The 27321-nt window shown below is 36.4% G+C and overlaps 1 protein-coding gene and 1 pseudogene across 24 annotated transcripts in view; one reads left to right on the top strand and one right to left on the bottom strand.

Moving 5' to 3' along the window:
* Positions 1–27321, top strand: part of DLG2 (discs large MAGUK scaffold protein 2) — a 2400703-nt gene that overhangs the window by 1342999 nt on the left and 1030383 nt on the right. The gene's annotated exons all lie outside the window — the stretch shown is intronic.
* LOC101420202 (nucleosome assembly protein 1-like 1) lies at positions 9101–10242 on the bottom strand (annotated as a pseudogene).

Here is a 27321-nt window from a genome sequence, read left to right as displayed (position 1 = left end):
GGCTCTGAGGGGAGAGAGGGGGAACAGTAGGTATAACAAGGGACATTTTTGAGACACTGAAATAGTTCTGCAAGATATTACAATGGCAGATATCAGCCATTATCCATTTTGTCAAAATCTATAAAATTGTGTGGTGTGAAGTGCGAAGCATAATGTAAACTATAGACAATGGTCAGTAGCAATGCTTCACTATGTGCCCATCAATTGTAACACATGTACCACACTAATGAAAGATGTTGTTAATGGGCAAGTGGGGAGGGGGAGGGGGTATATATGGGAATCCCCTTTATTTTTGATGTAACATGTGTGTAATTTAAAGCTCCTTTAAAAATAAAGAAAAATTATTTAAAAAGAGAGAAAGAAAACAACAACAACATCAACAAAAAGGTGGATCTGGAGCTGGCCAGCAAAAAGGCCAGTGGAAAGGACATTGTAGGTAAAATGACATCATTTGGGTAATACTCTGCATGGCACTATTTATGGCCTTTTGCATAAATTTCTCATGTAATTCTCACCACTACTCTATGATAGGTACTACTGTTTTCCCATTTTACAGACAACAGGGCACAAAAAGACAAGAGAGCAAATTGTACCTTTTACTGCAGAGGGCCAGAAAACCCTGCTCAAGGTGTGTCTCTTGTTAAAAGGAGACCAAACAGAATAGATAAGAATGCAGAGTTTGAAAACAATTGGGGATAAGCAAAGAAATAGGTCAAGAAAACTAAAGCTGTTAGAAACCCCAGGAATAGGAAAAAATCCATGACAGTGAAAATATATATAAGTGGTACTATTTATTTATTGAGAGCTAGCCATATACCAGAACTGTTCTAAAGTCTTTCATGTATTTTTTGTTTTAATCCTCAAAACAATCCTATGAGGGAGTTTTGATCATTCTTATTCATGTATGAGGACACTGATGAGCTATAGAAGTTAGTTAAATATATACATATATTTTAAATCAATTTTATTGATACATATTAATAAAGCATACAATTTATTCAAAGTGTACAATCAATGGTATTTGGTATAATTACATAGCTATATGTTCATCACTTTAATCATTATTAAAGCATTTTCATTATTTCAATAATAATAATAAAAAACAGACAAACAAGAAAATTCCTTACTTCTGAATCTCTGTGTCCCTTGCTGTACATAGCTGCTATTTCTGGCTATTCTTGCAAAATTATTTGGGTTTGTTTATTAAGCAGTTTTAATGAGATATATTCACATACCATGTGATCTATCCAAAGTGTATGATCAATGGATTTTTTTTTTTTGCTGTTAAAAAGTCCTTTATTATAAAATTGTAAAATGAATAGAAAAACAGATTTTTAGAATCTTCATTTCTAAAAATTACAAATTTTAAATGAGAGTGCAAGGCCAGATTAGTTTTAATATAATCAACTATAAAAAGTAGATCAGATAGCAACAGACATTTATAAATGTCAATAATTCAAATATAATAGAAATTAATTGTAACATAATTCTAATTTTTGTATTATAGTTCTAACTATTCTCTAAGAATGAAATAAATTATTGGTTTAGTTATTTAATTTCCATTTGGTCATAATCTTTCTAGATAATCAAATACCTATTTGGGAATTCTTCACATCTTATTGGAATGAATTACAGCAGATAACAATTTGCCAACTCATAATTTTATGAGGCAGAAAAACTCAAAATCTTGTTCAACAGTAGTCATGCTAAATCATAATTGATACAGATAGATTATTTAATTAAAGAGTATGAATAAGAAAGCGTTAAAGAAAAATGAAGTATCCAAAAATATATCTCTTCTCCAGTCTTCCTCAATGAAAAGCAAGTGTTTATTTTGTATGAGAAAAATTACAGACTACTGATGACAGGAATAATTTGCCAGTTGCACTGAGTATTTATTGCTCATATACTATAATGTTATTTTACATTTATCTGGTCTACTCCAACTCTTTTTTGGTTACTGTTTGCATGGAATACCTTTTTCTAACTGTTTAATCTGGTTGTGTCCTTATGTCTGAGGTGGATCTCTTGTAAACAACATATAGAAGGCTTATATTTTTTCAATCCAAAAGACTATATCTTTTGATTGGGGAGTTCAATCCATTAACATTCAGTGTTATTACTGTAAAGGCATAACTTACTTCATCCATTTTGTCCTTTGCCTCTCTGTTGTCATAACATTCTACTGTCTGTCTTCTTATCCTTTAGTTTACCCTTCCTAATAATCTTCATTTCTAAATTCTTCTCCAAATCTCTAGCCCTTGTTTTTTCCTTTCAGGCTGCAGCACCGCCTTTAGTGTCTGTTGCAAACATGGTCTTTTGGTAGCATATTCTGTCAGTTTTTGTTTGTCTGTGAAAACTTTGAACACACCCTCATTTTTGAAGGACATCTTTGCCAGATACAGAATTCTTGGCTGTCAGTTTTTCTCCTTCAGCACCTTAAATACATCATACCACTTTATTCTTTCCCCATGGTTTCTGATGAGAGGTTGGCACTTAATCATATCGAGGTTTCCTTGTATGTGATGCTTTGCTTTTCTCTTGCTACTTTCAGAATCCTCTCTTTGTCTCTGATATTTATCATTCTGAATAGTGGGTGTATTGGCATAGGTCTTTTTAGATTTATTCTGTTTGGGGTGTATTGTCCTTCTTGAATATTGATATTTATGTCCTTCATGAGGGTTGGGAAGTTTTTGGCCATTATTTCCTCAAATATTCTTTCTGCCCCTTTACCACTCTTTTTCCTTCTGGGACACCAGTAATATGAATCTTTCTGTGTTTCTTGTTGTCATTCAATTCCCTGAGACTCTGTTCCATTTTTTCCCATTCTTTTATCTTTCTGTTCTCTTGTCTTTTCCAGTTCAGATGGTCTGTCTTCAAAATCACTAATTTTGTTTTTAAGCAATTCACATCTGCTCTTATGTGCCTTTAATATATTTTTAATTTTTTCCATTGTGTCTTTCATTCCCATAAGATGTGTCACGTTTCTTTGAAGGCTTTCAAATTGTTCTTTATGCTCTCCCAGTGTCGTCTTAATATCCTTTATTTCTCTAGTCATCTTTTCTTTAAATTCTTTGAAATGATTTAGGAGACTTGTGTGATTATCACTGATTAATTTTATTAAATCCTGTATCTCTTCAGGATATTTAGTTTGTTCTTTTGGCTGGGCCATCTCTTCCTGTTTCCTAGTATGGCTTATAAATTTTGCTGGTATCTAGGCACCTGAATATGTTGGTGAATTTATTCTAATGACTAATTTCTCTCTCTTGCCTATTTTTTTTTTCACAGCTCATCTTTGATATTTGGTTCAACTTATTCTCAGTCTTTAAAAATTGTCCAGCTTAAGTTTTCAAAATTGGGCCAGCGACTCACTAGTAGGGCACAGATTTTCTCCCAGGAATTGGACACAGAAAGCGTCATTTTTGTCCAAACATGCCAGCAGATGGCGCTCGTCAGTGCCCTTTCCACGAGGTGTTTCAGTCTCAGCTTTTCGGTGTTCTTGTGTTGAATCTCCAGATCTGAGATTCAGAGCAGGCTCTGCTGGTCGAATTCACTGAAAAAAAGCATCCCGACCTCCCCTCCCTTTTCTCTGGAAACAGCTGACAGGAAGGAAGGTGTCTGTTCCCCTCTCAGTTAGCAGCAGTGAGCCAGGGGTTTTACCCCTGCTTTACATCTTGGTGGAGGGGAGGCCTTCCTGGCTCCTGCAGGGGCTGGGAACTCATGTCTGTTGTTTCAGCTTCTTTGTCTCTCCGTCCCTCACCCTCCTCGGAGTTGTGTAGCACTGTCCTGGTCTGCTGGTCCCCAAAGCAGGTCCCTCAGACAGCTTTTGGCTCTTTCTCTGTTGTTTTTATGAGAGCATTCAGCACTGCCCATTAGTCCATCACCATCTTCCCACAATCCTAGGTAAATATTTTATTTACACAGTAAGAAACAGAGCTGGGCCTGAACCCAGATGCTCTGACCACAGAGCCCAGACACTTAATCACTATTCCATCCAATGCCTTTGTTACCAGGAATGAGCTTAGCACAGTCATAGCTTTCTTTTTGAAGGCACATAGTTTCTTCTATTTTTTCTGAGACTAGGCCTTTTTTACCTTGAAAAAATTATAGCCAAGCCCTGCTCTTCCTGTCTGATTTGGAAATTTTCCTCTAAATCAAAACAGCTGATCTCATCCAGTTTCTATTTTACTAGTGTAACTCTCAGGAAGTAAATGGCCTTGTCCCCAAAACACGGGGGATTATTGTATTAATAGCTCCATGTATACTGACAATTTCACCATCTGTAGAGGAAAAGTCACCACTCATTTGCCTTTGTAGATAAGGCAGTGTAATGACAGCTCAAGTGTCATGGGTAAAGGAAAGAACTTAAAGACTTTAGGAGTTTAATGGTATTTTTTGAAGAAATTAAAATCACCGATTTCCATATTGCTATGAAGTTGCTAAGGAATGTAATGAAGGCCCATTTAAAATCATTTCTATTCTGTGCTGTGTCCATGGAATAATATATAAGACCGGAGGAATATAGGCAAAACATCTCCTAAGAGTTTTAGTTCCTCATGAAATATATATATTTAAGAAGCGAGGGAAATGAAGTTATGAGATCCTAACAGAGAAATGAGGAAAGGAGGATACATTATAACAACACACAAATGTTTATTTTTGTCCCTTAAGTGCCAACAATCTTGCTTTTCTCTTGAGATAAATAATTGTTTCTCTATATGGCAATTAAGGCACATAACTTTCATTTGCTTTTGTTTTTAGTAGGTTAAGTGGTCGCAATATCAATGCATTTAAACTGTTTCTTTCTTCCTACTATATTGAAGTCCTACAGTAATTTGCAAATTTAGTATTTGCCATTGGTGTCAATTTGTACTATCTACCTACCTATCTACCACCTCTAACACATCTTTTTGGTCAATATATGTTCCCTATATTTTCCCTTTACATGTCTCTAATTTTTCTATTACAGTATATAGCAACCTATTAAACCTAGTTTTTGTATGGCATTGCATTTCAGAAAAAGTTAAAGACAAGTTATCCTTCTGCTAGAGTAGGAGCTTCCCGCAGGAAGGAACTATATTATCTTCAAGTTAATTTCCAGGACCTAGTAGATCCTGAAAACCTGCTTTCAAGGAATGAGGGGATTAATTGATTGGAAGCAAATATGATTTTGTTCAATTGAATTGTATCCAAATAAGAGACGGAATAAACGAAAGACAAAGTTTACTTTAGGAAGCTATTGTGGGTACTATAGCCTCTTTGGTTGGGTACGTGGAGGCTTAGAGCCATTTAACTGAACTTGCTCACCAGCATGAACTCTGGAGACTCACCTCACGGGGTGGATTCCATCCTCACCACTCACCAGGTGTGTGAACCTCAAGTTTCTTAACTTCTCTGGGCCTCGGCTTCTCACCTGTAAAAGAGGGATAATAATGGTTTATAGATTCTATAAGGTAAGCAAGGTCATCCATGTAAAGCAATTCTAATGATGCCTGAAACATGAGAAATATTTTCTTAAAATGGTAACTGCTACTAATTCTGCCACCAAGCTGATAAGGGGTAGAATCCGAATGTGACACTTGGTTTGACTCCAGTACATTTGTTCTTCTCCCCTTGCCCTGAAGCTTCCAGATCAGCAGCCCCACCTAGCACGGTGAACACCTATTCTCCTAAGATTACAGCCGACTCACTTGTCAGGACTCCCCACTGAAAGGTTAGAGTATATTGTTTGAAAGCGCTCCCATGTGGAATTAGACAAACAAAACAAAATGAGCGCATGTGTTTGCACCCCGAACCCCAGAGATGCTCCAGTACTTCATTCTCAGTTATCTGCAGAGCTATCTTATCCTAGGATGATTGTTCTCAATGGGTTTTGAGGGGGCATTTCCGTTATTTAGAGGGAGAGGATGAAAAATACATCCGACACTGAAAGTTACGGTCCTCCTCAGACTACAATGAAAAGCCTACGTTTTCTTCATTCATTCAACAGATATTTCCTGAGTGTTCACTCTGCGCCAGGCATGGTTCTAGGGTGGCCTCACTACTGTTACCTGCTGCCTGCCCGACGATTACTAGATTGGGTATCTTTTCTGCATTAACGAATTTCCTGAAATCTTAGTGAATTGATCTCTCGTGACTTCGGTGGTCAGGAATTCAGCCAGGACAGTGGGAACACCGTGCCTCTGCTCCGTAACACCCGGGGCCTTGGTTGAAGCGCTCCCAGGCTAGGTGGTGGGACCACTTGCAGGCTCCTTCCCTCACACGTGGTCCCCTGACTCCTCTAGAGGGTGTGGCCCGGAGCAGCTACCCGGCGGCCTCTGCACGTAGCCTGGGCTTCCTCACAGCGCAGACACTGAGCTCAAAGGCAAGCCTGCCGAGATACAGCAGGAGAACCGGATTCCTTTTATGACCTAGCCTCAGAAACCACTTTTGCTTTCTTTAATAATGCAGCATGTGTGTAAATTGTAAAATTCTATATACCTGTTACTTCTTATTTTTTTATATTTGTTTTTTAAAAAAATTTTTAAAGAAATTTTGATTACATAAATGTTACATATAAAATATAAGGGATTTCGATATGCCCCCCTCCCTCCCCCTCCCACACTTTCCCACATTAACATCCTTCATTAGTGGGGGTACATGTTACAGTTAATGGACATGTATTGGAGCACTGCCCCTAACCATGGATTATAGTTTACACTCCATCCCATGCAATTTTTGTAATTTGATAAGTGTTTGTTTTTCTATCACAGGGTTTAAAACTTTTCCTGAACCTGTATTCTAGAAAAATTACTTCCATACATGCAACATGACAGCACACAAGGCATTTGGAGGAACGGTCTAAGAGTCAGACAGAAGTGGGTTTGAATTCCTGTCATTTACCGTGTGATCTTGGACAAGTTTTTAGTCTTTATGAGCTACAGAGTACTCATCTGTAAAATAAAAATAGTATCTGCTTCTCAGAACTTGGCAAATATTAACCAGCCAATAATGTTAGTTCTCGTTATTTGAAGTAAAGGGCACACTAAGAGAGGCATGACTCATGTGATCTGCAATTGTGACGCTAAAGGTAGACCAAGGAGCAGCGGTTCAGGAAAATATGTGATCCAACTTAGAGCCTCTGCTAGTCCTGAAGGCACCCTTTGTACAAAAAGGGTAAATATCTTTCCACTGTGAGATCACAGCCCCATGCCAGGGCACACAGCTTAAAGATCAGAACAGGAGCTGGATTTAAGGCCCTACTTGCCCCTTAGCTAGGTTACTTAGGGCACAGAATAACTTGCACAACCATAAGCTGTGGCCCAATGGCTTCCTATTTCATGATAATTTCATGCCGGTGGTTTGTGCTAGAGGTCATTATAACCAGAGTTAAATGTATTGATATGCTGTAAATACACTCCAAAGATAGAAAAGAAAAGGCTCTGATTTGTAACATTTGCTGATACTTATGATGGAAATACTTCCACCACAACTGATATCAAGTTACCAATGTTTTAACAACTGGCTTGCAGAACAATTGACTCTTACTTGCCTGTAGGAGCTGGCTCTAGCACGCGACTGGATATGCCCCCATTACACACAATGGCAAGAACGAAATTCAGATATGCCAGAGAACAGCCCTGGTACAACTTCCCTTAGACACAAGCATCCTGAGAGCAATTCCCATGTGAAAGCACTAAGGCTTCTAGTTGCTATGGGCAGTTTCGTAGCAGGTATTTTGTACCACCCCCCCCCCCCCACACACACACACACATTCCACCTAGATTATCTGTATTTGACTGGGAAAAAATACGAGTATTTCTCCCAAAATTCTTAAACAATACTTTATAGATGACAAGTAGAAATATTTTAGAATATCACATTTCAGAAAAGCAAGCATGTTATAATTTTTTTTTAACAAGATACAATACCATAAGCTGACTTGGGAGGATCGAAACGGGAGATGATGTCATTTCTCATGTCTTATCTTGGAGAGAAGCCAGTCTGTGACAGCGAGGGACAAAATGACCTATTGGCTGCAACTTGTTAGAGTACTATATGCTCTATGGTCTCATACTTCCATATCTTGGTCACTTTTAGCAGATTTTATGGTCACAGCAAATGCATTTTTGTATTTGTCATCAGAAAGGAGAGTTGAACTATAACAAAGGACTTGGCTGTTGGGTTGTTTATAACTTCATTTCCTGTTTTTGGTTTTGGTTGTCTATATCCTACCACAAAGTAGGTTGAAAGATTTAGACAAAAGGATTTTTTAATAGGGGAAAATGGTAGGTTAACAGGTTAATGTGACAGCCCTTTGATTCAATGATATTCACTTGAACTCAACAAATATAAATAAGACATGGTCTGGCCCTCAAGAAGAGTATGGTTTAGAAGTTGGGCTCAGATCATTTAATTTTGCATAAGGCCATAGAAGCAGTAAGGTCCTACAAGTAGTAAGTAGTAGCAGCAGCTAGTATTAAGTCCTAGACTTGAAATCAGGATCTTCTACCTACTAACTACATGACCTTGGCCTAATTACTTGAGTCCACTGAGTCTGTTGCCTCATCTGTAAAATGGGGATCTTACCATATATGATAAAGAGAATATAGTAAAATTTTCAGTGTTCTACCTGACACTGAGTATGCATAAAATAAATGTTATCTACAATAATCTATAATAATTAATAGTACCACCAATCAAGTTGATGTTGGATAACATCCTTTCTTTAACAAATCAATTTTATTGATATATATTAATAAAGGATAAGTCCATTCAATGTGTACAATCAATGGTATTTGGTGTAAACACGTACTTGTGCGTTCATCACTTTAATCATTCTTAGAGCACTTTCATTATTCCAATAATAATAAACAAAACTCATCACCTCTCAATCTCTCTGTGCTTCCCCTGCCTACTGTACATAACTGCTATTCATTTTCCTTCTCTACAGAATATTTGTTGTTTTGTTGTTTTTCTGAGAACTGAAATTGTATTTGACATTTTTATTTTAGGCTGCAAAAATAAAACAAACAAACAAAAACAAAAGAAACTTGACATAGGCTTGTCAAATGACATAAATTCATCCTTTCCAGGGAAGAAGAAGGTAGACAGACCTGCTTCACTGCTGCTTGCACTCTGCTGGGTTTTGTTCCTTCTTGGGGTCACAGTCTGGATCATTTTCCTCATCTCCTTCTTCTTCTCTGTCCTCATCTCCTTTTTCACCTTCTTCGTCATAATCATCATCATCTTCAATAGCTTCTGCAGTGAACTACAGCACTGAACTTGGGATTACACGCTCACATAAAAAATGAACAATTTCAAAGTCTGCAGCAAGAATAGTTCCAGCAGGAGCATCCAGATCTCCACTCTCAGGAACTTCAGAAGGAGCAAAAAGATTAAAGAGTCATTGGAAATGATTTTAATCACAGTATGAACTGTCCCACGTCCCTTGTGTTTTGCTTCCTCTTAGTGGTTTTCAAAGTGACATTCTTGTCTTTTTCTTGATCTGACACCCTGTACAACCCATAATTTCTGGTCCATCAAAAGAAAAGGGATCAGAAGCATCTGGTTCTGACTGCATCCTATATGTCTTTGTCAACACTTCATTTGTGAAATACTCATTGTGTTCAAAGTGAAATTCTAAGACAAAATTCAAGCTGGCCAGCATCTGAGAACTTCATTTTAATATCCTTCAAGTGCTTCAGAATAGGTTCGTCATGCTCCTGAACCACGTCACTGAGCCAAAAAGTCAACCAAAATTCAGGAATTCCTTTGGGGCCTTATTTTTCTTTCTTTTTCTCATCTTCAACCTTGGTCTTTTCTTTCAGTTTCCTTCAAAATTTCATCTTCCTCATCTGGTTTCCATTTACATTCTCCTTCTGGAAGGTTCATAAATTGCATTGATCTCAAATCACTTATCAAATAAAGGTTTATGGAGAACAGAGCAGTGTACTTTCTTTCAGGATCATGAACTTCCTCATGGACTTTGGCTTCTATCTGGACACATATAGAAGGTTTTTGGGGTGATTCACTCATCTTTTAACTACCCTTGGAAAGCTTCCATTGTGTCCTGTTGGTAATTCTACCAGACCATCAAGTCCTTCCTGAAGGGCTGAAAGAGTCTCATTATTTTGCATCATTTGAACAGTTAGCTGATGTGCTTTGATTTTTTATTTTTCACCCGTTTCTTCTTCTGCTTCTTCCAACATCATCCAAATCTGGATCAAGTTCAGAATGTTCTTTGTTGTCAATGTCTGCCATGTTGTAAGAACTCCAAATATCAGCAGCTAGTACAGGGAGCTAGAGGACTGGAGCAGTGGCTCAGGGCAGGGTGGCAGCAAGAGGAGCAGGAGGCAGCACTGTGAGCACATGGTGCTAAAAAAAAAGCTCTCTAGTATATTTGATAACATCCTTTTAACAGCATTCAAAAAGTATTCAATGAACACCTACGATGTGTTGGGTCCATTTTTAACAAGGTCACCTATAAACATGTCATCTGTAAATGGTGACTATCAGCAATGTTTGTGGAGATTCAGATCAAGAGGAGACCTCACAGCTGTAGAGGATCAGAAATCATATTGTGAGAAGGGTGACACTGAGATGGGGGCACTGAAGAATGGAGAGAAGATATTCAGAGTCATACTCCAATGGGGAGCTATGGATTATAGAAATGTATGCCCACTACCACAAGGATATAGTATATATGAGGATGAGCTACCTTTGTCATCTGTCTTTCAGAGAAGCACCTCAAAGTCCATAGCTCACCAACAGTGGGTCTGATAATTAAGTTTTGCCTAGGCATAAAGATCAACACTGATCAGTCGTTGAAGAAAAAATTGCTCTTATAGTATTTTTGAGCAATTATTTGGCTATGTTTGAAGGAAAAACCAGTTTAGAAAACTATGTAATTCCTATTTCTCACTAACAACAGAGTCCTTCTCTTACCCTGATTGTGATATTGAGTACTATTTCTATGAAATGTAAAGGAGACATAGAAACTATTTGCTTTTCAGGGAGTTGGTCTAACAAAGTCTCTTTGAAATATTCTTTCAATTACCTCTAGAGAAAATGGCTTGAGACAACTTCCAATTGAAATTTGAATATTACCTGGAAAGAGTGATATGTCACTCCTCTATGTCATGCCTATTTATTGTACAGTTTCTGTTAGTGATGTCAAATTGGTTTTTCATAGCATATATTCAGTCTCTGTTAGGGTAATCTGCCTTCCCAAGGCACAATGTATTATAAAAGAAGGGACCACTGATCTACTTCCCTCCGGGAGGCTCATGATCATTTCCCAAAAACATCTCTTTATTTAAGGAGATAGAAATGCTGTCAGTATTCACTTACGCCATTTGTACATGATTCTGGCTTTAATGACTTCAAAATAAGGACTTTAATGCAGTCCTAATGAGCAGGATTCACCAGAGCCATACCCTTAATGAAATACCCACTTTATTGAAGGTAGTGACCTGGAATTGCAGAATGATCATTGAACTGCGAGTCAGAAAATAAAATGTAAAGCTTGGGTTCTATATGAACTTTGGCAAGTCCTATGACAACTCCAGTCCTCTCTCACCCATTTGTAAAATAGAAAGACTGAACTAGATAAACTCTAAGGTCCTTTTAGCATTGATATAACTGAAACTCTAAGTTTGGGACATCTGGCTTCTTCAAGGCACATAGCATGTTGAAAATTTAAATCTTTGAGTTGCAGGAATGAGATTTTGTGATACTTGATTTGAGATGCCTAATAATAAAGATTTTAATTTGTGGTATAGTCCAATGGTGATCTCTCAAGAAGCTAGCAGGGATTTGAGGATGAATATTAATGGAAAAATATTGGAAAAAGTACATTTTTATTTTTATGACCTTGATTGTGTCTTTCCCAAATATCTGGCCGACACCTATTTTTCCGAGTGCTACTGAGCTAAGTATGTCACACTTAAACCTACCCAGCAGCACAAAAATGGAAGGTGCTAAGAATGTCCCATCCTTGTCCTAACATTGCATATATTAATGGCTTCTAAACTGCTTATTTGACTGTCCCCTCTTAGAAACTTCAGTTGTTTTCCTACTACCTACAGAAAAAAGTCCAAAATCAATAACGTGCAACAAAAAGCCATGTAAATCTGCCTTCTGTCAAGGTGCTCTCCTTCCTTTTCTACCATCCTCCTACATATGTACCAGCTCTCCTGAACTTCTTTTATCATTCAGTCTGCTAGTATTTACTAGTGCATGCATTTACTTCTGCCAGAATATGGTCTTTGCCATTTATACAATGCAACCCTTATTTATAAGCACTGCACATAAAGTCCCTTTTGCTGGAATGATCTTTGCTTTCTATGTCCAGCTAATACTTATGGAGCCTCAAATCTCAATTTACTGAAGTCTTTCTTGACCCCAGATTTCTCACCCAGCTCTTATCTCACTAAAAGGCAATTGTTTCTTTACTTGTCTTTCTGCTCTTTAGACTGTGGACTTCTAAACAATGGAAACAATGGCTTAGTTTTAGATCTAAGCACTTAACATGCCTATCAGGGCAGATTCTTGTGAATATTTTGGTCAATAAGTGGGCAAATGAATATATCTACTTTACCCTCTCTTTTGAAACCTTCCTTGATTTATCCTTACCAAGTCTCAATTACTTCCCATATTTCTATTTCTCTCTTTTTTTAAAAAAATGTATTTGTGTTCAACTATATTTGTCAGCACTTGTGCTTTATATAGTGCATTTCATTTATTTTAATTAGAACATATTTTCTACATAACTTTGTCTTTTTATAGAGTTCTGCCCTTGTGACTATTCAATAAAGCTACAAATATTTCAATATGAATGTTATTTGTTGCATGTCTATGCCTCTTTACATTCCTATTATCTATTTTGCCTATAATTAGATAGGAGGAGACATTAAAAATCATATTGCTACAGCAGTTTAGCAGAAGTACTGAATAAATATTTAATGACAGTAATGTTGATTCACCGCATTGTACAGAATGAGAATAAAGCAATTGCCACCATCATGTAATGTAAATCTCTCCTGCAAAGATTTGTTGCCAGTGAAATAGCTCCTGTACAATGGCTTACTTTTTTTTCTTTTCTTGGCTGAGTCTTTAAGTGTTTAAATGATTTCCTGAATTTTAACTCTAATTCCAATACCACTGAGCTTTACTGTGCCATCAATGTAACATTTTAAGGATTGGAATGGATTGTCCCTGATCCTAGGCTCAGTGCTTGGGTCTAAAGGAATTTTCTGTGGTTTTCCACACGGTGACAAACAGCCAGCCTTCTCTATGCCTTCCCTGGTTCTTCCTCAAATCCACACCCTCTTCTCCAGAAATCTTTGCCAGATTAATCTTCTTAAACCATTTTTCATCATCTCACTTCTCCAGTATAAAAACTTTCAATGTTTCAATGTTAGTTCCATTGAAGGGAGACCTTTGTATAGAAATAATTATACCATGGTATGGTAAGTATCATAGGGATGGATGCATTATTCATTTAAGAAATATTTAATGAGTACTTACATTTTGCTTTGTGCTATGCTAAGTACTGAAATATAGACTGGTTTGTTCTCTACCTGAGCTTTTGGGGGACTCACAAAAGAAATGCCATTTTAGCTGGGGCTTGAAAGAATTCACTACTTGCTTTGAATTTCTTAGTAATTCCTTACGTCTATCAATGAATCCCTTTCTCTTCTCTAGAACAAAATAGAAGAGTTCTGGAAGACTGAATCACGAGGATTAAAAATTTTTAAAGTAAGATGGAATAACAAAGAAGAAACTGGAATTTGATTTAATGAATGAAACTTTTAAATTGTATATATTCTAAATATTTTAATGGCTACTTGGTAAACTGGATTTTTTGACACAGTTAAATTTGGGAAATGCAGTACTTTAAAGAAATAGTGAAGCTGCTAAGTCATGGCTTCCTTTAATCCCAGGACAAGGACCCAATGATAAGAAAAACTGAAAGCACTGAAAAGGCATTCAAACACAAACAGCAATTCTGACTTCCATAGGTGTAAAGGAGTTAAAGGCAAAGATATAAGTTTATGGTAATTTTTGTAAAAGGCAGTGGTCACCAGAAGTCCTGAGAGGAGGAAGAGGAAAGAATAGGTATAACATGGGGCATTTTGGGATCCTTGGAATTTTTCTGCCTGACATTGCAATGATGGCTACGGGCCAATATACATTTGTCAAAACCTATAAAATTATGCAGTGCAAAGTGTAAACCATAATGTAAACTATAGTCCATGGTTAGGAGCAGTGCTTCAGTATGTGTTCATCAATTGTAACAAATGTATCACACTAAAGAAAGATGGGGGAAAGTGTGGGAGGAGGAGAGGTTGAGGTATGTGGGAATCCCCTATATTTTCGATGTAACATTTACATTATCTAAAGTTTCTTTAAAAATAAAATGAAACAAAAACTAAGGATATGGTAACTGGAGTCTTCAATTGTGTTAAATCAGTGTAGAATGTGTGCGTATGTGGGAGGTTTGGTGTATGGCGAGGACATGCACGGAGGATTATTGTTTTCCTTCACTTGGCTGAGTTTAAATAGGAAGGCTAGAACTGAGAGTAGGAAAATAAACATTCCTCCTCCTTTGGGAAATTCAGAACTAACCAACAAGATCCAATTAACATACATGGAAGTCAAGGGACCGTTTTATAGTAATTCAACCTACTTAATCACATGCGCACTAAACCCGAAGTTGTCCACTCAAACCAATAAGCATCACCGATTTCTTCCATATGTTAATTGTTTCCTCTGTTATAAAATATAGTATAATGGAGAAAGGTAAGGGAGGAAAATAGCATTTGTTAAGAGTCTCCTCACTCGCAGAGACTGTACATTTTAAGTTATTTATATTTACTCTTTGTAACAAACCACCAGAGAAGATATTGCTTTTACTTTTTATCTTTTCCAGCTTTTTATCGTAATAATTTTCAAAATTGGTAAAATGTTGAAAGAGTAATACAATGAAAACCTATACTATCTGGATTTTAAAATTGTTAACACTATGCCTGACTTATTCATCTTTCTATGGCTGTCTTATCCATCTTTCTATGGAGGTATCAGTCTATTGACCTGTCTTCCCCCATCTATTTATGTAGATAGCTAGAGTTGTTTTTGTGGAAACATTTGAAAGTAATTTGCAGGCACGATGGCTTCACAATCCATCTCCTACATAACCGTAATACATACAAGACAATTAATAACAATTTCCTAATATCTAATATCTAAGCCCACTTTCAAATTCCCCGATTGCTCTCCCACCCCCTCAATTGTTTTTAGCAGTTGTTTTTCCACACCAGAATCCATTCATGGTTCATACTCTCGTTTCTTAAATATGCTTTAATCTGGAAGAATTTCTCCAATTTTTGGCCATGACACTGACCTTTTACCCCAAATTCTATTTTGAACAATCTCAAACCTACAGGAAAGTATAAAGACGAGTAAAGAAGCACCTTTATTGTATGCTTTGCACTTCACCTTCTTCACCAATTATAGGACCTTGGCACTTTGCCACATTTGTGTGCTCTGTCTCTCTCACCTGCACTTTTCATCTCTGTTTCTCTCACACGAGTACCCATTTTCGTTTTTGCTGAATGATTTGAAATTAGGTTGACACCTTCATGACATTTAACCCCTAATTAATTAAGCTCTTATCTCTCAAGAACAAAGACATTTTCCTACATAATTGAAATACCCTTGTCACTTCCAAGTAATGTGGTATTCGAATAATCATCCATGCCCACATTTCTTCAGCAGTCCTAATAATTGTTTATTTTTAAAAAGATACTAGATCAGTTCTATTGCAGAATGGACCCCATTTTTTTATTTGTCTCTTTCCTCATGATGATATTTACCTTGTTCCTCCTTCTCCATCTTTCCTATAGCTTAGAATAGATATATAAAGCTTGATGAGATTTGAAGTGAACTTTTTGGCAACATCACTGCATAGGTGATTCCGTGTACTTCACATGGCATAATATCAGGTAGACATAATACCAGGTGGTCCTACTATTAGTGATGCCAGGTAATCTAGCCACTATAAAAATGTGTTTTTCACTTTTCAATTAGCAAGGGATCTCTGCTCTTTGCCACCATGGAAATATTCTGTTCCCCATAACTTTTTCCTTAATGATTTTAGCATCCATTGATGACCCAAGTATAAAGCAGTTATTCTTCTGGAAGTTACAAAATGATGATATTCAGGTTCTATCATTTCTTCTACATGGCATTTTTGTATAAGGGGCTTTCCTTTTTTTAGAGTTGATTTTTACATTAACTCCTTATTAAGAAATTGGTAATAAAGGTGAAAGCATTGTCATCCTGCCTTCATCTTAAGAAACATCTTAAGATAAATGAAGGAAAGCTCCCCATACAAAAATGCCATGAAGAAGAAATGATAGAACTAGAAAGTTTAAAAGTAAGATATCCTGGACAAGCTAACATGCCTGGTAAATTTATGTAGTTACCTATTTTTATTATTTTCGGGTCAACCTTCAATATTTCTTTCTACAAAAGCAATCAAATATGTACAGTTATCTTTTTTGAAAGATTTATTTATTTATTTATCCCCACCCCACCCCCATTGTCTGCTTTCGTGTCCATTCACTGTGTGTTCTGTGTCTACTTGTATTCGCTTGTATTCTCATTAGATAGCTTTGGGAACTGATCCTGGGACCTTCTGGAGTGGGAGAGAGGTGATCATTCTCTTGTGCCATCTCAGTTCCCTGATCTGCTGCATCTCTTATGGTCTCTTTTTGTTGCGTCATCTTACTGCTCCCGCTCTCTGAGTGGACCAGCACTCCTGCGTGGGGCAGCACTTCTATGTGGGCAGCACTCCTGCATGGGGTGGTACTCTGCTCAGGCCAGAACTCCATGTGGGCCAGCTTGCCTTCACCAGGAGGCCCTGAGCATCGAACCCTGGACCTCTTATATGGTAGACAGGAGCCCAATTGTTTGAGCCACATCCACTTCCCTGTACATATATTCTTATTTCCCTTCCTTTCTAATGCAATAGGTAAGTGTCTTGCTATTTCACTTAATATATCCTGGAGATCATTCCATAAAGGTTTATAAAGATTTTCTTCATTTTTTTTAAAAAAGCCACATAGTACTACATTGAGTATCCATTCCCTGTTGGTTGGATATTTGGATTTTTCCATCATTGGCTCTTTAAAGCAATACTGTCAGAATACCTTGTGCATATGTTGTTTTGTATTTATGGAAATGTATCTTTAGAGTAAATACCTAGGAATGGGATTCTGTATTAGAGTCCAAACACATAAGTAATTTTGTTAGATATTGTCAATTGTACTGACATAAGAGTTATAGTACTTTGTACTCCCACTGGCCGTGTATGAGAATGATGCTTTACCTTGCCAATGTAATTTGTTATAAAACTTTGGAATTTTTGCCAGTCTGGTAGTGTGAAAGAGTATCTTAGTGGAATTTTGTTTCCCTTACGTGTAACATTGAGCATCTTTTCATATGCTTGAGGACCATTTCTTTTTCTTTTGTCCTTGTGCAGTCTGTTCATGTCTTCTGCCCACTGTTCTCTTGGATATTCAGTATTTTCCTTCTGGACTTCTAGGGGCTCTTTATTTTTAAAGTGATTAGACCTTTGTTTCTGTGATATAAATGGCAAACATATTCTTACACTTTATTTGTCTTTTCAAAAATATATATATTTGAGTATATATAATATATATGTAACATATATATTATATATACTTTTTTATTATTGTGGATTTTGAGCCATAGTTAAAACATTTTCTCCTTCTTAGGTAATAAAATAATTAACTATGTTTTCTTCTTTTCTTCTGTTACTTGAATGCTTCCCTTTTTTTATATTCCACTCTCTCATACATGTTATATTCTGGTATTTGGTGTGAGGTACTGATCTAAGTTTATCTTTTCCCAAAAGTTTGTCCACTGTCTAAAGGTTTTTTACTTAAAAATCCACTCATTTCCTCAAATTGCCACCTATGCATATACTAAGTTCCATGTATACTTTTTTACTTGACCTTTGTTTTCTGTGCTTTGGTCTGAATAATTATATACCAAGGTCCTACTGTTTAAATTTTAGAAAAGAATAGCCCCTCCTTTTTAAAACCAATGAGAAAACCAAAACCTAGAAGAGATGAATAGTTTGCCTGAGGTCAATATATTAATAAAATATCAGAGCCAGGATTAGTTTTATGGCTGCCCTGGATTGGTAGGATTCAAAAAAACTTCTTTGACTTAGTCAAATGTACCTGTCAGAGATGAAGTAAATAAGTGAGTGTGTTTGATAGTTATAAGCTGCAACTGTTAAGGACACAGAGTAGTTTTTACAGCACAAAAAGATTGTTTTGTTAAGCACTTTCTCATCCCTTATACAATATATGGATTAGCCTATAGACTATGCTTCCAAAAACTTCTAAAGACGCCTTCATGGAAGTGGGATTTCATATGCAACATATTTCTACAAATGTATAATACATATTAGAGTTTGTGTAGCAAATTTTGAGCTGATTTGAGTCAGAATAGAATTGAGAGAGAGAGATATGCCATCCTCTCTTACGGTCTACATTCTAATGCCCATCTAGGGCCAGAATCCTTGTGATAAATGTATTTTTTACAAATATGAAGAATAACCACTAGCAAATAGATAGGAGACAAATAAAGGCTGTTTCCCTAGTGTCGAACAGTTTAAAATATAAACAAAAGCCCACTGGCAGAAGCCATCTGGACCTGGCAACTCTCCCGGTTAAACACTTTTAATTGCTTCTGTGATCTTGGTGGGTTGGCCTATCATGGTTTCCTGGGATTTGGGAGAATTGACCTTTATGAAGTAATCACAGCTCTTTGTACAAAATAACTCTGTGTTACCAAAGCAGGCAGCATGTCCTGCTGAGGAGCCATGGTAATGAGAATGGATCAAATGCATGATGGTTTCCTATAAGGATTCACTTCGCTGGAATATTCTACACATCAGGGCATCCAATAGGCAATAGCATTTAACTTGTATTAGTCTGTGAACTTTGGCAGTGACACATAAATCTGATATGATCTATAAGTGACATCTGTTGGTTTATTGTTAGTCATTCTTGTGACTCCAGGTCCCTTCTCTATGCAGCATCTTGAGATTTTTGCTTACTCTTAAGAGAAGACAGTTCCCTATTCAGCAGTTATTGGTATATATATATTTTCCTCTCATCTATATATGCTTATGTTGACTTTCATTCAGAAAAGTTCATCTCAAGTTAATCTAGTTCCCTCAATTTAAGTTCATATTATTAATAATAGCTAGCATTTATAGAGCAATTACTATGTGCCAAGCACAATTATATAAATATATTTCACATCTTACTCATTTAGTCTTCCAAGCACTGAAGGATATACATGCTCATAAGTATATTTCATACTCTACAGATTAAAAAGTTGACGCTTTAAGCTTGTGAACAAACCTGCCTCAGGTCAAACAGATAGTGAATGATAGAACTATTTAAGCTAGATCTGCGTGTTGCCAAAGCTCAGGCTCTTCCCCATTACAGAGGAAGAGATTAAGGTTCAGGGCTATTAATGATATTAACGTTAGCTGACTTGGGTAGGTTCCTTCAAAGCCAGGAATAGAACTCAGGTATCCTGTCTCCCAAACCCCTATGCTGAGAAGCTATTGGTAACTGGGTGGGGAGCCTAAACTGGAAGCTGATTGCCTCAGAATCATTGTTGCCTCCTCTCTACTCCTGTATTTGTTTGTTCATATCTCTGTCGCAGCCATTATCATTCTGTACAGCAGTATTTTCTGTTGACAACAATATGCAGAACTTGAAACTAGGACCTTGTGTTATTCATTTTTTCATTCCCAGCACCTAGCAGAGCTCCTAATCCATAGCAATTTCTCAATAAATGTTTTTTCAGTAATCAAGCTCAGTTCCTAATTCAATAGGTTCTGTACTTCATGCTACAATGATTCACTATAAGGGGCACAGTTTTTGCATCCCCTGGAGTAGAGGCACAGTGAGCACTTGACATATTTGATGTTTATGCCTGAGTGGAGGGCAGGAGCACATGTGTTACATTCACGGCCCTTGTGCTCTCTCAGTCTATTACTGACGATAGTAAAACAGGTCCATCAAGTCTTGCATTGTAGGCCTAGTCCACTGTTACTGAAATTAATGAAGAATATTTTAAAAAGTAGCTTCCAATATTGTCAGAAAATGTATTATCGGAGGCACAACTAATGCTAGAAACCCAGGGCTATGTTTCCGTTTTGGGATTCTCTTCTAAGCATAACATGCATCATTCATTTGCTTATTCTTTCTTTCATTGTCATCCAACATTCATTGAACATGAAATATATGGTAGAACCGAGGATATGGAGATGAACTGGGTACAGTCCTTATCCCCAGTGAACTCACAATCAAGTTGGCTATCATAATCACTTAATTATACTACAATGGGCACAGGTAGAGGTTGGTCAATTTGCATAGCAATAATAATCTGTCAGTGCCACCTCTTCCTCCCCTCCTCTAGTCCTAAGTGACACTGAGCCCTGGGAATCGTCTGCCCTTTGTGAGCTTCCAGGAAACAAAAGGACCAAGAATACAGCTCTAAACACAGGGGGATCCCAATGTGGTCAGCCCACAAAAGGCCTTTTTTGAGATACCACCTCTTCCTTCTTACTACTTTCTTGTCCTCCACCTCCTTTTCCTACTCTTCAAAATTCTGTGGTGTTTCTGAGGAGACTGGACCACACCCTGGCACCCTTGTTGCTGCACCATCTTTTAACCAGAGCCACTGGTTTCTCAGAAGATGTATGCAATGAGGAATCCTGTAGTGACTAAGCCTCTGTCTGAGGAAGAGAGAGACTGTGTAGTAATAGAGAAAAATATATTGCACTCAGAAGTAAGAGAGCAACGTCTATGAGCTGGTTCTGCTCTTGGGTGTGACCTTGGACAAGGGCCTAAATTTCTCTGAACCCTGGATCTCTCATCTCTAAAGTGAGGGAGTTGGCTCAGAGATCTCTTTGGACCTTTCATACTCTTGCAATATGTCTCTTTGAAGATTGCTTTGTAATCAATAGAAATGAACTGGGACTTTATATAATAAACACCTACCCCCATCTAAGCATCGGACAGTTCCAACAGCTGAAGTTTGGTACATTTCAAATTGGCTCCTTGTTGCAGTTAAACTTGGCCTGTGATTTTATGGTTGGTGTCCTAAGCATTTTGTAGGTTCTGTGAACTTTCCTAAAGGGATTGGGGCTAATTTTTAGGAGGCCACTAAGAGTTCTGCTCAGGTAAAGTTGAATTAAAATTAGAAACTTTATTAAATTTTTTGCAAGTCCTGCCCCTGATGGATGATAATATATCATTTCCAGTTAAGCATTAAAAAAAAAAAAAGAAGCTATTACATAGTAAAGCTACTTAAAATTATCTTCCTTTTTCCTGTGGAATCAAATAGGCATTCCTCTAAATGCTAATATATGTATATATTTTCCCTGAGTGAGGAAAGTGATTTTTAATGATGACTTTAGAGTCTTGGGCAAAAAGGATAACTGTATTTGCTTGTTAACATAGGGCCATTTCTCAGTTGTTGGGCAAGCAGTACATTGGGAAAGACTGGGTAATGCGTTCCTGCTTCCTAGAAAATTAGATTTATATGCATATTTAAAAGCCCAGTGATCACTGTATTTTTGTTTTATTATTTATTTATATTTATTATTTCTTTTATTTTCTTGTATGCAGAATTCAGTAGTTGTGGAACCGTTGAAAAAAAAGGTTTTAAAAGTTAGTATTTTGAATCCTGTGGTGGAAGATGGACTGTGGTTAACAGAACAAATATGCGAATGTTCTTTCATGAACTAAAACATGTATATAATACTGGTACAGAGTGTTCATAATAACTGGGTAGGTTGGGGGAAAACACACCAAATGTAAGATATGGGCTATAGTTAGTAGCAATATTTTGACAATGCTCTTTCATAGTGTGTAACAATTGTTTCACAACGTTGCAAGATATTGATGGAGGGGTGATGTATGGAACCCCTGTATGATGATATGCATGTCTGTTTTGTACATTTATAACTTTTACTATACACTTAATGTTTATGGATGTTCATGTATGAAAGATAAACTTCAGTAAAAAAGTTAAAAAATGATATTAAATGTCTAGGGATAACAGAGATATGGGACTTCTTGAATACACTTCTGGGAAGTTCGTAAGTTATTTAATTTGTGGTTAGAATCCCTGACCTACCTGCAAGCAACTTTGATAAATGAAAGCTTTTTGTTTTTTTCTTCTTCCCTCTGGTGAGTAAGAAAGCTTGTAAGAAAATATTGGAGTTATTCATTCAGTTCACAGAATTTTAGAGTTAATAAGAACCTGTGGGTTCATTTACTTCAGCCTCTTTATTTCACAGATGAGAAAACTGAGGTATATAGAAGTTAAGAATCTCCTTAACACTGTTGACAATTACTAACAGAATCACACCAAGGATCTAGACCTCTTGGCTGGCTTTCTTTTGCTTTTATTCTTTCTTTTTCTCTTCTTTTTAAAATTATGATAACACACATATATCATAAAATTTACCATTTTAATGTGCACAGCAGAGTGGCATTAACTGTTTTAATAATGTTGTGCTACCATCACCATTTTCTATTACTAAATCTTTTTCATCACCCCAAACAGAAACTCTTCACCCATTAAACAATAACTCTCCTTCTCCCTTCTCCCAGCCCCTGGTAACCTCTAATCTACTTTCTATCTCTATGAATTCGCATATTCTAGATAGTTCATATAAGTAGAGTCAACAGTATTTTTCATTTTGTATTGGGCTTATTTAACGTAACGTCATGTCTTCAAGGTTCACCCATGTTGTAGCATGCACCAGAACTTCATTAATTTTTTATGGCTGAATAGTACATTATATGGATAGACCACTTTTTGTTTATCCATTCTTTTGTGTATAGACACTTGAGTTGTTTCTACCTTTTGGCTATTGTGCATAATGCTGAGATGAACATTGTTGTGCAAATATCTATTTGAGTCTTACTTTCAGTTCTTTGGGGTAAATACCTAAGAGTGTAATTGTGAGGACATATTGTAATTCTAGGTTTAATTTTTTGAGAAACTGCATTGTTTCCCACCAGCAATGCAAGAGAGTTCAGAGTTCTCCACATTCTTGCCGACACTTGTTTTTTTTCTATTTTTTTAAGAGGTATCGTAGTGGGTGTGATGTGGTATCTCATAGGGTTTTAAGTTACATTTCCCTAATAGCTAATGATGGTGGGCATCTCTCTATGTGCTTATATATGCTATTCAATTTAAATGGAGCATAATTTATTTTTTTCTTTTGTTGTTCATGCTTTTGATTTCAACTCTAAGAATCCATTGCCTAATACATGGTCCTGAAGACTTGCCCCTGTGTTTTCTTCTAAGGGTTTTATAATTTTAGTTCTTATATTTAGGTTGTTACTCCATTGTGAGTGAATTTTTGTATACAATAGGTAGGGGTCCAATTTCATTCTATTACAGTTTTATGTGTATGAGCATTTTACATTGTTGGTTAGATTTATTCCTAGATATGTTTTTCCTTGAGATGCTTTTGTAAATGGAATCATTTTCTTAATTTTCTTTTCAAATTGTTCATTGCTGGTGTATAGAAATACAACTGGTTTCTGTGTGCTGAATTTGTTTATTCTCTCTAGCAGCTTTCTTCTGCATTTTTTTGGAACTTTCTTTATGAAATAGGATCATGTCATCTGCAAATAGAGTTAGATGTACTTCTTACTTTCCGATTTGGATGACTTTTATTCCTTTCCCTTGACTAGTTACTCTGGCCGGAACCTTCCAGTATAATATTGAATGGTACCAGTGAAAGCAAGCATCTTTGTCTTACTCCTGATCTTGGGGAGACACTTTCATTCCTTCACCCTTGAGTATGATATTAGTTGTGAGTTTTCATACATGCCCTTTATCATGTGAGGAAATCCCCTTGTATTCCTAATTTTCTGACTGTTTTTAATCTAGAAAATGTGTTTTTTATTGTGTTCTTTTTCTGTCATCTGTATTGATTTTTCTAGGGCTACAGAGACTCATTCACTCATTCATTCACTCAAACATTTACTGAATGGCTATTATGTGACAAATGTCATGCCAGATACTAGAGAGCCAACAATAAGTAAGACTTGGTTGCTGCCCTCCCAGACTCATTTCCCAGTCTATCAGAGAAAGGCTGTATACCAATACCTTTCTCCCCTCAGAAAAGAATATTTCATAAAAGATTGACTCAATACCACTGTTATTGAAGCCCTGTGATTTGGCCTTAGATTCTTAACCCCTTAAGTTGCATCTAAATCCTTACCCAAAGTTATACTGAATTTCTGTCAACGCTTCAGTGATGTCCTGACGATATCGAGCTATACGGACAGACACAACTGGACTGGAGTTTCAGGCTCTCTACTTGTCACATGTGGGATACTGGTCCACTTAACTTAAATTCTGAGTCTCTGTTTCCTCTATCATAACATGGTGATAATTGTACTGCTTTGAAGTATTTTTAGGATGCTGAAATGATATGGTATCTATATGATGCATACCATGGGCCCTGGAAGAGAATGTTCTCAACGAGTTATATCCGTAACTGCTCACCTCAGGAAATTTTAACTCAATATTATTATAATTTTGCTATTTTTCTCACTCTTGGTAATGCACTTTTGTAGTTTGAGACAGTTTGTGACCTTGTAGAATTAGAGCTTAAAGAAATGTCCAGGGGTCCTCCTATCCACTTCTCTGCTTTTAAGTCAAACATTACAAACTATTATACATATGTGAAAACTACTTCATGAATATTTTTCTAATGAGTTTCACATAGTGCAGTACAGTAAAATAATTTCATCACTTATAATGTATATGAACTTATAATGTATATGAATTTGGGCAAATTGCTTTTATCAATCAGTGTAACATTCCTCATCTGTGTGAGAAAATAGATTCACTGGAGTAAGAGCCTTACCTGTCTTACTCCTCACTGCACCATTAACACCTCGAGAAGTAGTTGGCACATAATATATACTCAGTAAAACTTGAATGAATAAATGAATGAATGAATTGGGCTCTTCTGCAAACTTTATATATGTGTGTGTGTGTGTGTATATATAACACTCTAATAATATATACTTTAGAAATCTATTACTATATATGTGTGTATATATATATCTCACTGATAAATGACTGACCTAAAGTAGGCATTTAGTAATAGTACATATAAGTTACATTTAAAACGACATGAACTTCCTCCAACCCCCCTCACAGCTCTACAGATAGTCCAACCCAAACCTCAGCCCTGCCCACCCTCCCACTCCAGCATCACCCACCCCACTCACTTTGCTGCACCACTATCACCCCTGTCCACTGCCAAACCACCCCCATCCACCTTACCAGAGAGTCTGCCCGAGGAGAGCACTGGCTCACCACTTTCTACTCCCTTTCTATCTCCTGGTTGCCTATCTTCCAGATTCTCCCTCTGAGAGTCAGCTCAATATCCTTAGTTCATATCAGAGAGGGGAAGGGAGGTATACGGGAATCCCCTGTATTGTCAATGTAACTTCTCTGTAGCCTAAAACTTCCTTAAAAATAAAGTTTTAATATATGAAAAATGTTATATGATTCATGGATGTATTTATCAACTAAATATAATGATAATTTTCCTAATAGAAAAACTAAAGAGGAGGGTACCCCAAGAAAGGGAATTTGAATATGAGAGAGGTACATAAAACAAGAGCTAACTCGGTACATAATATAAATTTTAAATCTTCATCCTTGAATTGCTTTCTCTAGCACATCCTCCATGTGTGATTTGTCATTTGTTCATTTATGTGTTCACTCTATGAAGTTACTGTTACCTGGATGTCAAAACCTGACAAAGCACTGTGACCTATTCTCATTTATAAGTAAAGGTGCATAAATCTTAAATAAAATACACCTGACAAAATTTAACAGTCATTTGAAGAATCAGATTTTAAGAGTAAGTAGGGTTGAATCCCTGGAAGGCAAAGACAATTAAATTAGAAATGTATTACTATAAAACATGACATCTAAAGATCGAAGAAACAAAAATGTTTCATTCTACAGCTTTTTAAAGACATGTGACAAAATTCAACATTCATTCCTGACAAAAACTCTTAGAGAACTAAATTAAAATGCTACACATTTAACCTTGTAAAGAATAGCTATCTCAAACCATCAATCTCTGCCACACTTAATGTTGAAAGATTAAAAACATCTCCATTAAAGTTAGGAATAAAGAAAGATAGCTGTCATAACTATTATGCTTTAACATTATTCTGAAATTTCTGGCCAGTGAATGCTTTTACATTATTCTGATGTTTCTGGCCAGTGAAATATGACATGAAACAGGATAGGAGGAATATCAAAGAGAGAAGATTAAATTGCTGTTTATGCCGAAACTCAAAAAATGGCACAGATAAAAGACAAGTATGCAAAAATATCAATACCTTGCCTAATTACTTTAATAAAGAAAGGATATAATTTTAAATACCCCATTAAAAATAGCAGCAAAATAACACAAGTGCTAGGAATAACTCTAGTACTACCTATACTGCAGGTAGATGAAGAAAATCACCAAATTTTACTGTGTAATGTCAAAGGTTGTTAAATAAATGGCAAGATAAGCCACATTTCTGAATGGGGAATGTGACGTTTAAAAATGTTAACATTTTCCAATATTTAATGCAACTCATGAAAGGCCAATAATAAATTATTTGAGCCTAATGAAAGGATTTTAATGTTTGCTTGGAATAATAAATGGATGAAAAGACTGTTACTTGTCAAAAGGTAGAACGCTGAATGGACTGTTTGCTCTATTAGATAACAAGATTACAAAGCTGCAAATTGTAAAACGATACGGTGTTGCTGCAATATCTGGCTACCAGATCAATGCAATAGACTGGATAACTATGAAATGGAGCTTAATATATACAAACATAGTGTCATGTATGGTGAAGAAAACAATACAAATCAAAAGGGGAACAGATAGATTTTTTGAGACATAGTGTTCAGAAAATGGACTAATTGCTGAAAAATCAAATTAGAGCCAGATCTGACATTAGTATAAATAGAGTAGTTAAGAAAACAGACTCTCTAGGCTACCAGAGTTCAAACCCTAACTAGTCTTACGACTTTGGATAAATAACTCAAACTCTCTAAACATTAGTTTTTCCACATGTAAAATACAGTTATAATTATTACCTCATAAAATGATTATGATTATGATTATGAGGATTAAAATAGATAATTCATATGGAGAATTTAGTG

This window comes from Dasypus novemcinctus, chromosome 10 (genome assembly GCF_030445035.2).
Source record: "Dasypus novemcinctus isolate mDasNov1 chromosome 10, mDasNov1.1.hap2, whole genome shotgun sequence".
Taxonomy (NCBI): Eukaryota; Metazoa; Chordata; class Mammalia; order Cingulata; family Dasypodidae; genus Dasypus; species Dasypus novemcinctus.
Note: the sequence above shows the minus strand (reverse complement) of the source record. Positions and strands in the feature narration are given on the sequence as shown.